General features: G+C 38.4%; 1 long non-coding RNA gene across 2 annotated transcripts; it reads right to left on the bottom strand.

Annotated features, from left to right (window-relative positions):
• Positions 1 to 515: 515 nt before the first annotated feature.
• Positions 516 to 5,075, bottom strand: LOC111742574. Of its 2 annotated transcripts, none has more exons than XR_002781375.1 (3): positions 4,762 to 5,075; positions 2,185 to 2,277; positions 516 to 874 (listed from the first exon to the last, which is right to left on the bottom strand). It is a non-coding gene; the product is annotated as an uncharacterized LOC111742574 (long non-coding RNA). The 2 variants fall into 2 exon arrangements; XR_002781374.1 differs by having other exon boundaries at positions 2,185 to 2,242.
• Between the last annotated feature and the right edge of the window lie 240 nt (positions 5,076 to 5,315).

Here is a 5,315-nt window from a genome sequence, read left to right as displayed (position 1 = left end):
TGATTATATACTTGAAAGCAAACTTCTTTATTACTGTTCTCCTCTGCATGGCGGGGTTTATTTCCTTTTACTTTCATACTATGGTTGTAGCTCTCATGATTCTGGCTTTTTAAGCTATTTAAGGTTATTTTTATTAAAAAGCATTATATCACTAAGGATCTTAAGTATATTTCTTCTAAAATATTCTTTACTACTCTTACTTCTTTTTTGTATAGGCCAAATACTGAAGCCAGGAGCTTCAAGAGTCCCACAACTCCAAAGCGGGATTGATATAATAGGCTTCATGGCAAGCAGTAAGCAAAGGTCCTGACATCTGGGTGCTTCAGATTCATATGAAGTAGGGCAAAGTTTTCTATTATGGGAAAAGAAGCTTAGTAGGTTATATAAATGTAGATGTGAATAAAACCAACTATATCTGTGTCCCAGATTTTATCTTTTGTTTTATGCTGTGACCTTTGACCAACCTCACTGTCCTTAGCAAGGCTTCTAATTGGAGATTATCTTGTTCCATAAAATGTAGCTATCAATATCTTTATTAGTAATGGCCAGAATAGCATGACAACCATAATAAATATCAAACTGGTGATGGTATCAATTATAAACAATCATCTATCATAAGACCACCAGGAATTACGGCCTCCAGTATTACTGCATTCCTGTCCCTTTGTCTTATCAATTATTAGTACCTGAGAATAATCTATGCAGAATTGCTAGGTCATCTGTTCTGCTCTTACCCAATCTTTCCATAAGTAAATTACATTACAACAAATCCTATTATATTCTACAGAGTTGCCTGCTTCATTTGTTGGTCTTGAGATAACTTCTTGTTATAGTGGCCATTATATCTTTGCCCCACAGTCGGACAATTGGAAACCTGAAAACAAAACAGGCATGGAAAAGGGAACATGTCAGGGTAAAGCCCACTGTCTCTAGGGGAAATTCCAAGCTGGCCATCTATTTCTATGTGGGGAGATTTGGCCAGGTTTTTTGAGCATAGGAGGCCAGCATGTGAGTATAGGGATCCCCCAAAAGATAGGACAATTTATGGCCATAGCTGTAGGCTGATCCCTCTTAGGGGTAGTTTGGTTGGCCACTTACACCAAGCTAGAGGCAGAAGCAAGAGTTAGAAAGATAGAAAAAGAACTGAACTAGAAAAATATGTTAGAATGTCCACAACTCTGCTAGCATAGGGACTGGCTGATAGAGGTGTGTAGGGGGAAAGTCCTTTAAACAGATCTCACTTCTTTTATGGAAACCATGAAGCCTCTGTTTGCACCTGTTTGTAATGATCATGTGCATTTATATATGTGTTGTATTTGTGTGGTATTTTCTACCTTGAGATGGTATTGCTAATTTCAACAGCTATGTTGAATTGGCTTAAAAACAAACAAGTGCTTATGTAAATTGGCTATTCAAAAATTCTCAGGAAATAAACTAACCTAAATGATTTTCAAGTTCACATGATCTAATATTAATTTTTAGCAAATAAAATCTAGTTTAAGTTTGTTGATTTAATTAAAACTGACATTTCTGTAGAGTTATCAAAGGCTAAAGAATTACAATTAAGATGAAAGAAAAATAATATATGTTTATGGTAACAGAAGGTATAGGTTATGGAGATGTATTTTTGAGGGAAACAAAAGTAATTTTGTCCTAAAATGAGGCTGGTTGTTTCAAGGAAAGAGAAAATACAGTACAACATCTGAAGGTAAAATGGAAAGTTGTAGAAGATTGTAGAAAAGGAATCTTGAAAAAGGAAATTCTGCATGGTTCAACTGAATAAGATTAGAATGAATTTAATTAAGTACATAAATTTTAAAATCAAAAGTAAACTGATGCAAAATTAGAGGCTTTTTCTTGACCTGGAAATGGCTTTGGGATGTTCCAGAGGGCCCCTGGACTACCGCAGAGAGATTTATTTCCATATACAAGAGAAATATTAAACTTATTAGGTCTTGATGTACTGAAATTACACAAGAAGTATTGTCAAATAAGTATCATTGAGCCTCTTCTTTATGTTGTATTTCCTTATAAGGATTCCAGAAATTGTGTGAAATTTCTGGAAATCTGAGATGTGCTGGCATAACATGTCATCAAAATTGAGTCACACCCTAAAATGACTGAACCTGAGTGTCAGATTATGGCATATGCAGATAAAGTCTATTCTGTTTTAAGAAAACTTACCCCACATTGCCAGACTTTTGCCATCCTGATGTCCTTGTAAACATGATGATAGTCTGATCTTGAATCAAAGAAATTAAGATGGGTAAACAATGGCTGTAAATTAAAGGAATAGTCAGGGCCGTGGGAAACCCAAGATGGATGCTTGGCTTTTCCAGGCTGCCCGGCAAGCCTCATTTTTTGTTTTTTGCATTTCTTTATGTCCCATAGTACATTTAAGCTGGACTTCATTGAAGTGACACTTAGTATGGGTTATCAATATCTTTGTTGGTATATGTATATTTTTAGGATATGTTGAAGCCTTTTCCTGCCACAAGGCTGATGCCTTCACAATGACAAAGAAACTGTTAGGAAATATGTTTCCCACTTTAGATATACTTTCCAAGTGCTCCCTCAAAGCTATTTGCATAGCCTCACCATATGCCAAGGGATGGTGGCTCAGAACCTGTCACTGTTTTCTTTCCTGACCTCAGTGAAATGAACTTATTATATCGATGACATAATGTTAACTTGTGAAGATTTGCCTCTGCTACAGAGAACATTGCACTTACAACAGAGAAAATGGGCAGAGAATCTGCAGAGAATTCAAGATGCAGGTACCACAATAAAGTTAAAATAAAGTATGGTTGAGTAAGAATGCTGTTTCCAAGGCTTTCATAGACAAAGTACAAACCTATCTCATACCAATAAATGTAAAAGAGGTACAGGATTTTGTGGGAATTCTTGAGTATTGATAAATTTTTATACCCCACTTAGCACAATGTCTTCACCCATTATATTGCCTAGTTAAGCAGGGATGTAGGTGGGACTGGGGAGCCTAACAACAAGATAATGTTGAGAAAGTAAAAATACTCGTCAAATGGATTAAAGGTTTTGGAATCTCCTAGGTGAGATTGCCATTTGGATCAGATGCTTCAGTAACCCCAGAAGGCATGGGCTGGGCATTCTGGCAAAAACAGCAAAAGAAGTGAAAGCCCCTTGGCATTTGGTCCCAACTATAAAAGGGGGCAGAGATCAAATGTCTCGATAGAATAGCTAGTTACAGTAAGAACTTCCCTCCAGTCAAGGTGTAGATAGAAGAATTATTTATAAGACCCACTTCAACTGTTACACAAGTCTGCAGAAATGGCATGCATATTTGCAACAGTTCAGTACTCATTCCACAAGTTATTTGGGCAATGAGTTACATGCCATTCTGTAGCCAATGTATTATGAGACCATTTTGGCTCCTCCTATTGAGCTCCCACAAGAGATGCCCTCATTAATGAAAGAAGGCACAGTCCCTATTCCTAAAGAAACATGGTACTTTAAAGGCACAGCTATGTACTCTTTTACAATTCTCCACCTTACACAGGTGGGCAAAGGTCATTGCTAAGGTGGTTAGGAAAATAAATTTGGCTGATACCAGCATGGGGTGGCTCCCTACGAGTGCTTTGGAACTACTACACAGAACGTTCCTCTAACTATGTCTGTTAAAAAGCTATGGCCTGATGTCTTAATGCTAGAGCCGATAAAGGGTCAATGTCAACTACTGTTCAGAGCTCTTGGAGACATCAAACCAGAAGAGCTCCAAGAGACACTTGGATAGGACACATTTTGCCAGAAAGTGAGGTGTGTCTGGCCAGCTAAAGTGGTCCCCATTGATCATGCTGGAGTCTGGCCTAAATGTTCTGGGTATGACAGTCAAAAGCCAATACTAAAGGTCACTATAATTGGCTGCTTAGCATGGTCTCTTGCCACCTGCTCAAATTGCAAATCATCCTTCCGCCTCAGGCAACATGGTAAGTATACACTGCTTGCCCATAATCCACAGGTTGCATATATTTTAACTAATAAGGATGAAACTACCACTGTTGCCATGATTGCAAGGGAGGACCTCCCTCACCAAATGCCTACTAAAAATTTGTCTCATCACCTTTAGTTTGCTCTTTCTGGAAACCATTACTGGAATGTTGGGAAATATCTTCCTCTTGGACTGCCACTTATGCAGAAATACGCAACTGATCTGACTGCTGAGTCTGTGGATTTCTGCCCAGTGTGGAAGGAATGCCGTGCATAGTGCTCCCCTTCAATATCTCTGACAGGGAACAATGGATGGGACAGAGTACCTGTGAAAACCTGGGAAGTTCGACTCCCAGGACCAAAGCTAATGGTTCCTTCCTTAATTCTGAACTTATGTCTCTGATTGAATTAGACATCGCACTAACTCTTTTATGATACCCACTGCTTATTACATTTGGAATAGCTCATGATAGGTATGTGCTGAACATGGCAGACTGGTTGTGTTTGCTCCAATTTGTATAGAGCAGACTAATCACACTAAACATAGGCATAGACACATGGGGTGGCTCCCATTCACTACCTGTCAAATGATACATAAGATTTTAGACACTGACTAGACAAGAAGAGAGAACAAATCTTTATAGACAGACGCCTCTCTAGTCATCAAAGAGGTATTTAGGTGTGGCACAAATTTATGGCCGTATCTTCCCTCTGCATGGACTGGCAACTGTACATTGGGCTTCCCAATATTACCAGGGAAAATTTATGAGAATTGGTCAGGAATCCCCCAAAACTTACCTGCTTTGAAGTCCCAATGGACTTGTAGTCTGTCTTGGTCAGAATGGACTGTTTGAATTTTCTTACTCCAGTGTGCTGATATTAGTGCCAAGCTAGAAATTCAAGACTTGGCTAAGTTCATAGCAACTGCCTTAAATTATTGTAGACTGAGTATTTTCTTGCTGAATCAAGAAACTGCTCAAATGAGAAAAGTGGTTTTGCAAAATAGAATGGCTTTCAATATTCTCACTTCAGCACAAAGTGAGACCTGTATTCTCATTAAACAAGAATGTTGTACTGACATTCCTTCTTATGAATCTAACATTACTGACCTCTTAGCCCATATGAAAAAATTCTATAGATAAGGTTGATCAGATTTCCTTTGCTGACTCATTTAGTCATTGGCTTGCTTCTCTCCTTGGGAAATAGGGTTCAGCTATTTTGGGGATTCTCTTATCACTAGTAGATTTACTTTTTCTCTTGCTGCTACTTGTATTGCTGTTGTGGTATAAACACGCAGGCCATCTCCTGATATCAGGCCCCAAAGATTCTGTGGAAGATGGGTGGACAAGATT

This window comes from Pteropus vampyrus, unplaced genomic scaffold (assembly GCF_000151845.1).
Source record: "Pteropus vampyrus isolate Shadow unplaced genomic scaffold, Pvam_2.0 Scaffold97, whole genome shotgun sequence".
Lineage (NCBI taxonomy): Eukaryota > Metazoa > Chordata > Mammalia > Chiroptera > Pteropodidae > Pteropus > Pteropus vampyrus.
The sequence above is the reverse complement of the archived record's forward strand: the minus strand, read 5'-3'. Positions and strand labels throughout refer to the sequence as shown.